We start from the raw sequence: 13,136 nt of genomic DNA, 5'->3' as shown, positions 1-13,136 counted from the left end.
TCTTTGCTATCACTTGTTATACATCAGAGAGTTGGAAAATGACTAAGGAGGATAGAAGGAGAATTGATGCTTTTGAGCTGTGGTGCTGGAGAAGAGTATTGAGGGTACCATGAACTGCTAGGAAAACAAACAGATTCATCCTGGAAAGGGTTAAACCAGGCAGCTCCCTGGAGGCAAGGATCCTGAGGCTCCATCTAACATACTTTGGACATGTTGTAAGGAGGGACCGGACCTTGGAGAGGGACATCATGCTTGGTAGGGTGGAGGGACAGCACAAGAGGGGAAGGCCCTCTATGAGGTGGATTGATTCAGTGTCTGGGGTAATCGAGATGGGTGTATCAGAGACGGTACGTTTGGCACAGGACAGAGCAGAGTTTAGGGCTGTTGTACATAGAGTCGCTATGAGTCCCAAGCCACTCGACGGCACATAACAACAACAACAACAGATGTGTTATTTGGATTGTCCTGGAGATTGGAAAGGTAGTTGACCCAGCAATGCTTCTTATTTACTCTTTGTGTTTTGGGAATGGTCAGCTCTTGAACTCAGCATGGCATCAGAGTTACTTCTCTTCAAAGGAAAGGAAGTAGAACACCTTGCACAGATATGGCATTATGTGACTGCAAAAGTCTAGTAAAAGAATAGCAAAATTTAACTGAACAGCAAACAGCAAATTCTGGTGAGGTTGCAGAGAAACTGGAATACTTATTCCCTTATTCATTGTTGGTGGGAGTGTAAAATGGTGCAACCACTATGGAAGACAGTATGGTGCTTTCTCAAAAAGTTGGAAATAGACATATCATTTGACCCAGCAATTCCGCTACTGGGAATATACCCTAAAGAAACCAGAACTGCCACTCAATCAGATATATGCTCACCCATGTTTATTGCAGCTTTGTTTACAATAGCAAAGAGTTGGAAACAACCCAAGTGCCCATCAACAAACGAATGGTTATAGAAGTATGTGGTATATTCACACAATGGAATACTATGTTGCCTTGAAAAACAAGGAACTCATGCAATATTATACAAAATGGGTGACCCTGGAGGACATTATGCTGAGTGAAATATCTCAATCACAAAAGGATAAATGCTGCATAGTGCCATTGTTGTAAAGCAGGACTGACATCGGAGTTGGGGGGAAACTAAGAGGGGATAAATAATGTATACTGTATTGAAACAGATGAAGGAGAGTACTGTTTAGGAGGAATATATGATTAGGTAATATTGTCATGATAAGAGTCCAGAATGAAAGCTACATAGTGGAGTTGACTGGGGTGGGGAGAGATTGCATAACAATGAAAGAGTTGTTGGGGTTTTTTTTAACTTTCAAAGAGAAAAGCGAACTGGGAGGTAGGGTGGGCAGGGAGGAAAGTGTGCAACAATGAATGAATGGAAATAAAAAAAAAAAAAGACTTACAATCTGAAAAAAAAAAAAGTCCAGCAAAAACCGCTATTTGGAGCTCTGTTGGTGTAATCCACAGGGTGTTGCACAGTCAACCCCAAAACTGGGTGGTTCAAATCCACCAGCAACTTTCAGAAAAAAAGATAGTCTCTTTCTATGTGATTTACAATCATAGAAATCTGCTAGAGAGGTCAGCTATAAGTTGGTTTAAACTTGACAACAATGAGTTGAGTTTTTAATCATTAATTCAATGTTCACATCAGCAAAATTATTAAATTCATAGCCTTTAGGGGATATTTTAGTTACCAACAGACAAGGGTGTGAAATACGTTGCTCTCCAGGAGTAAGCAGTAGTACAAACATTGATGACAGTGGCAGAGTTGGCCAAGGAGTTGGAGAAGACTGTGGGACAGCTTTGGAGCAGGTGGTCAGGCAATTGTCCAGAGACCATGACATGTCTAAAGCCCTTGGCAATGGCTGGCACTGAGATTCAGGAGTGTGAAAGCAGAGAAACTGCCACCTGTCCCTTCAATAGCTAAGTTGGGAATAGCGGGTGGGGTGGGGAAGGAGAGAAGGCATGCTGATAGGCTGAGAAACCTGACAGTTGCTGTTCAGCAGGGTCCTCTCTGAGCTGTGAACATAATGGAGAATAGAGACTACCTGTTTCTGAGCATTCAGGTGACCCACTAGAATTAGATCATGAAGAACAGCACAAAGGAGGATCCATAATTATGATTCTTTGAGTGTGAGATTGAAAAAGATGAGAATCAGTGTGGATGTGCCTTCCATCCAGCCCTGGTCCTGTTTCATTGGACAAATCTGCAGGAAAAGACTCACCTGAAGTATTCAAAAGTAATGATGATGTAACTTTGAAGATTAAAGTGTGCTTGATCCAAGCCATGGTATTTTAAATCACTTGCTACAAATGAGAAATCTGGACAATGACTAAGGAAGACTAAAGAAGAATTAAGGAGCTCTGGTGGCCTAGTGGTAAGAAGTTGTGCTGCAATCCCAAAGGCACGCAGTACAAATTCACCAGCTGATCCATAGGAGAAGGATGGGCAATCTCCTGCTTTGATATTAACTACTTCTGAAAACCTGCTGGAGAGTCAGCTATGGGTTGGTTCTGACTCAACGGAACACAACATCACCAAAGAAGAATTGATGCTTCTGAGTTATGATGTCAGTGAAGAAAACTACATATACCATATACTGCCAAATGCAAGTTCGTCTTGTAAGAAGAACTGCCAGAACGCTCCTTAGAAGTGAGAATTGTAAGACTTTGTCTCTTGTACTTTGGACATGCTATAAAGAGGGATCAGCGCTTGGAAAAGGACATAATTCTTGGTAGAGTGTCAGCAAAAAAAGAGGAAAGTCTCTGCAAAATGGATTGACAAAGCGGCTTGAAGAATGAGACTAAACATAGCAGTGATTGTGAGGGTGGTGTAAGACTAAACAGTGTTTAGCTCTGTTGTTTGTACGCAGAGGCATCATGAGTTGGAACCAACTTGATCTTGATAACGTCTAACAGAAAAAAAAATGGTCTTGTCACATAGCCTAGTCTGGGACTTCAAGGACATTCTTTGGAGTGCAGGGCAGAGCAAGGCTCTTGAAATCCCCTTATAGATTTACTTTCTTTTCTTGTCTTTGTTTATGGAGCTGTAAACTAATAAACTTCTCTGGTGAGGAAAGTTGACTGGCCTGGTCTGGGATAGTGGTGGTGGTGGTGGTGGTATTTGGGAGAAGCATCAATACCAGTTGCTATCGAGTTGACTGCAATTTATGATAAACTTGTGTATTTTGGAGTGTAAGTGGACCCCATGGGGTCTTCATGGCTGTAATCTTTTGGAAGCAGATTACTAGGCTTTTTTTCTAAGGTGCCTTTGAGTGTACTTGGACCTCTAATCTTGGTTAGCAGCTAAGCGTTTGCACCACTTCAATTGAGAGAAAATGAAAAAGAAAAACCTGCTGCATTGAGTTGGTTCTGACTTTATGGAAATCCTGTGTGTTACAGCGTTGGAGTGCCCCATGGTTTTCTTGACTGCAACTGAAAGAAGAAAATCACCAGTCCTTTCTTCATTGGTACTGCTGGTTAGGTTCCAAACACCAACTAGTTATTTAGTACTCTAGCATTTAACAATTTGCGCCATTTAAGGAGCCCTGGTGGCTTAGTGGAAAGGAACTAAGTTGCCAACTCAAAGGCAGGTGGTTTGAACCCAACAGCTGCTTCACAGAAGAAAGATGGGCAATCTCCTGTTGTGCGATTTATAGCCTCTGAAAACTCACCAGAGGGTCAGCTATGAATCAATTCCCACTTGGCAGCAATGACTTGGACCTTTTTACCTTTATTCTCAGGGACCTCTGGTCCACAAAGTTGCACTGATAACCCAGACACTATACCTGTCTGGCAATTTGAATCTACCAGCAGCACCGCAGGTAGAAAGATGGGCAATCTCCTTTTGTGTGATTTACAGACTCAGAAATTTTCATGGGACATTCTGACTTGATAGCAATGAGTCTGAGTTTTGTTTTGTTTTTATTCTCAGAAGTCTTCTATTGCAGAAAGTGAAAGGCACGTGTGTTTTATAGTCCAATCTAGTAAAAAGATGGTGCAATTGCTAAAAAATGACATAAGTGAAACCCCAAAACCCAGGTATCCCAAGCAAATAAAGTGTCAGAGAGGTTGGGGCAATGGCAGGTTTATCACCTACTACTGTCTTTCTATTATGGGAATGCTGTATTCAATAATCCTGTTTTTAAATTCATCCCTACAAAAGATATTATTAGAGATGATTATATTAGCTGAAAAGCTTCATGTGACCTTAAACAAGAAAGCAGCAAATTAATATATGGTAAGAATCGGTTTAAAAACTCAAATGCATGTAGGTAAAGCCAAGGACATATACCACATGGACATAGTCACATCCTGATTTGACTGAGAAGCTTCACCAGTGCATTGTCTTCTGTTGGGAGTAAGGGTGGGTGGGTGTTGGGGCACTGGAAAGATCTGTGTTTTCTTCCCCGTCTCTTCTTGCTACTGGAGCAGGTGGTGTGGAGGGAGGGTGGTGTATGACGTGGAAGCTCACAACCAAAACAAAGATAGTAGTTCTAATTTTAGTGTCTTAATGGTGCCCGCCGAGGCATATACAGAGCAAGGATGAGTTTTTGGCTGCCACTGGGACAAGAGTCTTCCTAAAATAAAAGAAGGTCCAGATGACATTGCTACTGTCTGTGAGTGTGTGCAGATGTGGCTTTTCTGTTCAAAGAGGGAAAAAGAATCAATACCTCTCTTTTTAATGCAAAATATTATAAACCTGGTGTTTTTTTTAAAAAAAAATTTTTTTTTAAGTGAAACATGGCTCTGCTCTGCCTTCAGTGGGAGTCGGGGCAGAGGCAGGAAGAAAAATGGTGCAGAAGCCCAGCAAGCACTTTGGGGACTTGGGGGCCAGCTGAGCGGTTCTCTCTCTCCCTCTCTCTGTGCGTGTGTGACTGTGTCTGTTTCTCTCTCTCCTCTACCCCCCCCCTCTCTCACACACACACGCTAACACTCACCAGTGGCAGTGACTCATCCACTCTGGAGACTTCGACGTCTGTCTGAAGCTGTGGAGATGTCAGTTCAAGGGGAAGGTCAGGGAAACATTTGCTCTTTAGTTTGAAGAGCTGAGGGGATGCAGGCAGATGACCCGTACTCCACTGGGTATGAAGAAGGCACCTGGGGTGAGTCCTGGGGCCCTTTTCCACATCCAAACACTAGAGCATCCAAACTTGTTCTGGATTGTGAATGGCACATCTCACCAGGGCGGGGTGCCTTTTAATAGTGTTTGGCGCTCAGGTTCACTGCTGGGAGGTTGTGTCGTCGAAGCCATCTGTTTCCATGCACTATCTGAACCTGATATAATAGTGGGATACCATCAAGATTAAAAATAACTGTTTCTTGTCTACCCAGCAATCTGCAACTGGGATGCAGGTTTGCCCTACGTCTATTTGTTTATAGCACCTCCCACCCCAAGACAAGTATGAGGAACAAAGGGGGCTTTGCTAAGGGCATGCCTGCATATAGGGTGAACCATGAGTGGAAATGTAGATAGTTGATTGCTGGCCTCCTTGAGCTGACTGTGGTTCTGGGAGAAGCATAAGAGAGAGGCAGGTCAGCTTGTTGGGGGTGGGAGCAGGTTAACTTGTGGGTCCTGAAGAGGATGTTTCTAGGTCCTTGATAGCTATAGCAACCTTATTTGGTACTTCTCACTTCCCTTCTTCCTTTATCTGGTTTACAACACTTAATGCATGCTCACCTCTCCAGAATGAGTTCTCAGGAAGTGTATTCTGATTGTTTCAACAGTCAGCATCATCAGAGCTTGGAGGAAGGATGTTCCTAACTATTGTTGTTGTTGTGTGATCTCGAGTCATAACCGACTCAAAACTAACTCTACAGTAAGTTTTCAGAGGCTGTAAATCACACAAGATAATTTATCCATCTTTCTTCTGCAGAGCATCTGGTGGATTTGAATTATGTGAGTATGGGTTGGCAGCCTAACTCGTTACCACTAAGCCATCAGAGGTCCTTAAATCCTAGTTGTTCATGGCTGTGGTGTACGCTGTCCTCAACCTGCCTTCCTTAACTGGTCAGTGTGTCATCTGGTCAGGACCTGGTCGGATGATTAGATAAGAAGATTCTTTTAGTAAGGGGGTGAAGGTGGGTAGGAATTGATCTGTGAAAGGAGGCTCCTTGATTGACCTAAGGAAAAAATTGTAATTAAAGGTTACTGTGATATGTGAGTTTGGTGGGTTTCTTAAATTACAATCTGATGCCACTAAGAAGGGAGCTGAAGTCCCAGAGCATTCTGTGTATTTCCCTAACCATCTGGTATAAAAGTTAGTGTTTGTTTTCTGAATTTCACTTCACCTCTGACTACCTTAGAACTGTCATTGAGCTCAACTGACCCAACCTTGCCTCCAGGGGGCAGAAGTGGGCGGAAGTATAGGGGAAGAAAAGAGGCCGATAAAACAATGGAACAACACAAAGAAACAGGATTTCCAGGGTTACAACTGGGACTGTGGTTTAAGATTGAATTCTTGGGCAAGGAGATTAGCAGCAAAGATACCCATTACCTAAATTGCCCATAAACTCTCAGGTAAGTTATGTACCTACGTTCTAGGCTAAGGCTTTAAAACTAGAAATCTAACACATTATAATCAGGTAGATTCCAAATCATAATGATCCTACAGGTCAGAGAAACCCCATAAGGTTTCTAAGGCTGTCAATCTTCTTGGAAGCTGACTGCCACATCTTTCTCCCACTGAACAACTGCAGAGTTTCTACCACCAACTTTTCCTTTACAGTCAAACACTTAATCACTTGAACCATCAGTGCTCATGTGGAGGCATAGGGGTGATGAATCTGTCTCCCGGGGGCTACCTTAACTAAGCACCACACATTTAAAACAAACAGAAATTTATCCTTAAAACAGCAGAAATTTAATTGAAAGCAACAGAAATGTATTCTCCCACAGTTCTGGACCAAGCTGTTGGCAAGGCCATGCTCTTTCCTAAGGCTATATAGAAGGAAGATCCGTCAGATCTCTGGAAGACCAGAGGAAGCTTCTGGCCATTACTGGCATCTCTCACCTTGTAAAAGCATCACTCCTGTCTCCTCTGTAACATATGGCATCTTCCCTTCTGTGTATTCCTTTTATGATATCATTCAGAAGGGAATTAATCTGGTGAGGTAGTTCACAGGAAATTGCCCTGCTAACCTGAAGATTGTGCTTCTCTGGCAGCTTGAACTCACCAGCAGCTCCACAAATAAAGGTAGATAATCTCCCTTCATGTGATTTACAGCCTTAGACACCCAGTGGATGGTCAACTATGACTCAGTTCCAACTTGATGGCAATGAGTTGTGTTTGCTTCCCCTCCTCCCTGCTGTTGTTATTAGGCACCTTCTAATTGACTCTGAGTCATCACAGGCCTTGTCTGGTGCTGTGCCATCCTCACAGTCTTCTCTATGCCTAGTGCCGCAATCACTGTATCAGTTAATCTCATTGAGATTCTTCCTCTCCATCAAAGACCCTATTTCCAAACAAGGTCACATTCATAAGTACAGGGGTTACAACTTCAACATAACTGTATAAGACATATAGCCTAACCCATAAGAGATGATTATGATGATCCTGTGTGTCTTTCTGCAATAAAGCATCACCTGGTAAAGGTGAAGTCCTACCAGAGGTTAGCAATTGATGTATACACCAGACCAGTATCAAATGCAGTTCTCCCCCAGGCAGCTGCCCACACACAGTGGAAAGCAAGGCTCTGCAGCTGGGTGTTGTAGGGAGGGGCTGAGTTTCATGAGGTCCCTGGAGGAGGCCTAAGCATCTTGGAGGACGTTGACGCTAATTACCACTGTGACTGCTTTGTGTGTTTAACTGCCTTCCTGGTGTTTAGCCGTCTAATATGGAGTTAAAGTAGGCTCTTCACTCCCACCCCTCCAGCTGCTCTAGCCTGAGATAGCACAGCCACCCTCCAAGTCTCCAGTGGCTGTGGCAGCAGTGCTGTGTGGCATTAGGAGGGTCACTGAGCATGGAGACTTCCTAGGGCTTGATCTGACATCACTCCAGGAAGACAGTAATTACAGGCTCCTTCCCCCTGCTCTCCAAATCCCACCTTAAGACCCTGTGGAGTTATTTATACACGTAGACTCCTGGTGGGCACACTTGTCCTATCAAGACCATCCTGATGGTGGCTGGGAGGTGGAGAGGGAGGATGAGCAGTATTGGGGGATGGGACTTTGTTAAGTTTCTCTACGTTCAGATGGCAAGAGCCCAGGCAGATCCAGGCCTGGTCCCAGCTGCTGCCACCCCTGGGGTGACGGCTGCTTGGCCTCAGTTTAGCTTTCAGAGTCCTGATAATGTATGATAATATATGTGCTCACACTGATTATCTTGTGTGTCAAGGACAGGAGCGACTTTTTTCTTCTCGGGGTTGGCAGGAACTAGACATAATTGAAAGTTGTTAGAGTCCAACAAGCTGTCCCCAAAACACTATCATTACTTTCCTAATGACTAACCGTGCCTTTCAGGAGGCAGGAAGGCACAGAGGGCCGTGGGCTCCCCTGAGAGAATGAGGGAAGTGGGAGGCTGACAGCCTGTAATCTGGGACCAGGGCCTGCTGTGCTGGCCCATATAGCTGGCTGGCACGGAGTCTTGGGCTGATGTCCCCACCATGCTCTGGCCTCAGAGCACGATCCCCAAAGGTGAATGGTGTGCCTGTGGCTTGCTCCTCTACCCATAGGGTCAAGAAGAGGCTGACATCAACGCATACACTACAGAGGTGCTGTCCATTCTTGGGCACTGGTTCCCGAGTCTCCCTCCTCCTGGGTCCTAGTGTTTGCTGCATGATGATCACTCTCCATTATTCTTGGGCCATTTCTCCAAAACATTCTGTGCACAGTGTCCTTTTCTGAAACCAATTCACTTTAATCTCCCTCTCTGTTTTTTCCCCCTTTTTTCCACTTCCCTTCATAGGTGGTCTTCCCTAAGCACAGCCTTGACCATTGCAAAGAAGACTATTCCCTATTCACCTTTGAATCTCATCCCTCTGTATATCTACTCTTTTCAACCTCCAGCGGAGTCCTTTCTCTTTTAAACAATCTTTAAATCACACAAGTAACATTTGAAAATAAATGAACACCAATCCCCTCCATCACATCTCTCTGTCCTCAAGACCACAGCCATGAATCTAGACTGCTGTCTCTTGATTGAATCCCACAGATGCTGTGTCCCAGATCCTGTGCCTCTGAGAGATGAGGTGGTATATTGTGTAGACAACAATGATAATTTGATTCCAGTACCCTCACAAGAAGTCACAGTGACAGGCTTTGAGTTATGGTGACTAGCAGGAATAAGCAGACTCCAGTAGTTCTCACATTCCTCTGAGGAGATAGTGAGGTTGCTCTCTTCTCCTTTAACTGGAGTATCTATTGTCACTAGATTATGGCATCAATCTGAACACCTTAGAAGTCTCTGAGCCAAATTACTTGAGTTTTGCTGCCTCCCTGTGAACTCTTCCTGTAGACCTACCTTATCTCCACCTAGGTATGATGGAACAGACTTAACGAAGAAAGGGAAGTTTGCATTAAAACGTTGGTTGCTGTGGAGTGGATTTGGACTCAGAGTGACATCCATGTGACAGAAGAACTGCTCCACAGGTTTTTTTTTAGGCTGTAACCATTCTAACAATTTCTCTCAGTTCATAGGGTTTCCAGAGGCAAGCTATTTCAGAAGTGGATGCCACTTTTGCTTCCAAGCTTGTTTTAACCTGGGAGCTCCACCAAACACTGTCCACCATGGGTTGCCTCCGGAAACCCTATGCAGTTGGAGAAACGATGAAAATTATATAAAGGTTCAGGTCTTTTGTTTATAGGGTCGCCGAAGGATCCCTAGCACCACAGGGGGTAAGCACCCACGAACTGCTGGGTGTGATTGGAGAAATAGGATGCAGTCTGTTTCTGTAAAAATGTTACAAGCCCTGGAAATGCTACGGGGCAGTTCTCTGCCTTACAGGGTCTTCCCTGTGAATACAAAACACTCAATGGAAATTTCTCCTGAGGCTTAGGGGAGGGCTGCCTCCTCCTTCAGAGTAGGACAAGCAAAGGTGGGCGGATTATCAGCAGGGCATGGAAAATTGGACACAGCCTTGCCCCAAACACTGACTCACACGCCTTGCTGGGACCAGCCAGGCTGTTACAGGCTGGGTGGTCTTGAGGACTTATAGTTGGCGAAGCTCCCCTTCCCAGGAGTGCCCAGGCCAGGCAGACCTTCTGCCTTCCTCTGTGATCTTAAGCGACAGGCTGAGCTGTGCCGCTGGTGCGCTAAAATCAGCTCAAAGGACCAGACAGAGCGTGTCGTCTGGAACCTTGGCCTAACTCTGGAGTCTCTTTGGGATTCACTCAAACATGGAATACAGGGAGGTATGTATGACCTGATTGGTTCTGTCAATAGTTCAGAGATGACAAACCAAAGTCTCAGATTTATGAAAATGACCATACTTAAAGCAAACAAAACACTTGGCCTAGGAAACATGAAGATTTAGGAACAACTGAGGCAAACTTTGTGTCCCTTATTTCTGGGCGGTGACTTCTGTGTACAGCAGTTACATCGCCCTCTCTATGCTGCTGGGGACCTCAGAGCAGACAACTTTGGCCAGGGGTTAACAAAGGAATAACTGCTGTCACGCTAGTAAGTGCGCTATTCAGCGGTGTTGGGAGAAAGAACCGTGAAAAGGACATGAGTACCTGGCGAGGGGCTGCAATGGGAGCCCTATCTGGCCTCTTGGTGAGAGTTATCCAGGTCCAACTCCAGATGGGAGGGACAAGCTCTAGACCAGAGAGTTGGTGTGGCAGGGCGGCTGAGAGGTAGGGCGGCTCCTGGGGTCCATACACTGCAGACTGCTCCAGGAGCATCTTCCGGGTCAGCGGGACTCCTAACCCAGGAGTAAACTCCAGCCCTCCGAGGAACACGCATTCTCTGCGCATGACACCACCTACTTTTGTCCGCTTTCACGCACCCACCTTCGGCACCGCCCTCCATGTGCTGCTCCACACTCACCCGTGGTCCCGCCTCCTGCCTACTTCTTCCCTTACGGGTCCACCTCCCCCTCGAAACCCGCCCTCCTATATTACCACCTCGGACCCCGCCCCTGCTGAGGCCTCACATTGCCCTGCCTTACTTTCTCTCTCCGGAGTTTTGCCTTGGCTCTGATCCCGCCCTCTCCGTGGCCCCGCCCCTGACTGCAGTCCCTCCCTCACCGCGTGGACCGCTCCGCCTACAGCCCTGCAGCCGACCGAGACTCCGCCTCCACCTGAGGGATCCCTCCCGGCCCCACCCCAGGCCCGCCCACGACTCCGCCTGGCTCCCTTCGCTCTTAATTGCTTTTTTCTAGGGCTCCAATTGGCTGCGCCTTCTCTCTTCCACCGTTCAATTGGTCCGTGGCACCCGCTTTAGCGAGGCTGTCTCCCTGGTGTGGGCGGGGCCATAAGCGGCGGACGACACGTGATTGGTCAATAGAGAGAAGGGGCGGACCCGCGCCGCGCGCAGCGCCAGAGCTGGAGCGCGAGGATCCGCCGCCGCCTCAGTCTCCTCAGACTCCGCGGCGCCTTCGCCTTCTCTGAGCTTTCCTCGGTCCCGCCCCACCCGGCCCCGCCCGGCCCCGCCCCAGCTTTCAGCCGGCTGGCCTGCAGACACGCCCTCGGCCGCCGGACAGGTGAGTGGTCTCTGGGCCGGGGGCAGGGACTGGGTCGGACTGCGGCCGACAGGGTACTGGCCGGGGTCCCGGGAGATGAGGGGTCGTGGAGGGCCTGGCCGAGTTCCCAGCCGCCAGCTCTGCCAGTCAGTCCCCAGGGCGCGTCCGCAGGCCGGGCGGGGGGCGAGCGTCCTGTTTACTAGCACTTGCATTTCCTCAGGCACGTCCCCAGGGCCGGCCTGGCCGGGCCGCGACTCCGGGGCGCACTGAGCCCCTATGTCCAGCAGCCAGAAGACGTAAAGACCCCAGCCCCGACCTAGGGGAAACTTTACCGCAGCCGCGGTCGCAGGCGGAGTCGGGCAGGGTCAGGGCGGGATCGGACGGGTTAGAGGACCGGATCAAGCATTAGGGTGCTGATCGAAGCTGTCCCTAGGAGGACAGTGTCCCCCAGACACCCTCCTCGGAGCCTCCCTTCCCGAGCGCGCCAGCCCTTCGCAGAAGTTGATGCTGAGCAGATACTGTTAGCTTATGAAAGAGCCTGAGACCGACGGAGATGACGATGAACTTTCCCCTTAGCTTTTAAAATGTAGTGCCAATTCCCACCTTTGCTTTTCTGGACACCCTTCCCACCCTCCCCGCCCCCAGAAGTTGTAAAGAAACGCCCTTCAAGTCAGGCTGTGCTCTTCAAAACCAAGAAGTTAATTGTCAATCTATCCTTAAACATCTGTCAGGCTTTTTCCTCCGGACTTTCTGAGGCTTACGTTTCACAATGGTATATACAGTATCTCTTCTGATTGAGAAGGATTTCTGGGTGGGGGGATGTCCACAGGGTAGGCATGACGAAGACAGCTTCCTACATGGTATGAGGTTAGTAAGCACCTTTGAGTGCTCTGTGGCACTAGGCATCCTTGGACCAAGGAAGTTTGTTTTCTACCTTGGTGTACAGTGATTCCAGAGGAGAAAGGTGGGCTCTGTTTGGGGGTGTCCTTTTTGTGTAACCTTTCCATAAACACAGAACATCGGATTCTTAAACAGAAGTTCCTGCTTCTCTATATTGACCTTGCCTAAAAGCTACGAGCTAGGTATTTGTTTGCTAGTTCTGCCATACCAAACATCACAAAGTTAAGTGGCTCAGAAGAACAGTTCTGGAGACGGGGAGTTAACATTCAGGGTGTCAGCCAGGCTGGGATCCTTCAGAAAGCTATAGTGAAAGATCCTTTCTTGTCTCTCCCAGCTTCTGGTAACCTCAGGTTTGTAGATGTATCTTCACTTGGCTGTCATTCCTCTTAGCATTTCTACTGGTATGTTTTCTAGAAGAACACTGCTCGGATAGGATTAGGATCTCTGTATTCTCCTATGATCTCATGTGAACTTGAGTGATAACCTCTTCCAAGACCCTATTTCAGAATAAGGTCATGTTCATTGGTACTGAAGTTAGTATGTCAACAACCTTTCTAAAAAACGTTGGTCAAGGCATACTGGGCAGGGGGAGGTCCCTC

At 46.9% G+C, this 13,136-nt stretch overlaps 1 pseudogene; it reads right to left on the bottom strand.

Moving 5' to 3' along the window:
- LOC102848481 overlaps positions 1–10,858 on the bottom strand; it is a 149,612-nt pseudogene extending 138,754 nt beyond the window's left edge.
- Positions 10,859–13,136: the final 2,278 nt, after the last annotated feature.

The sequence above is a fragment of the Elephantulus edwardii genome, unplaced genomic scaffold (assembly GCF_000299155.1).
Source record: "Elephantulus edwardii isolate Elephantulus edwardi_28Jun2011 unplaced genomic scaffold, EleEdw1.0 scaffold00228, whole genome shotgun sequence".
NCBI classification, from domain to species: Eukaryota; Metazoa; Chordata; class Mammalia; order Macroscelidea; family Macroscelididae; genus Elephantulus; species Elephantulus edwardii.
This window is presented reverse-complemented; position numbering and strand designations above follow the sequence as displayed.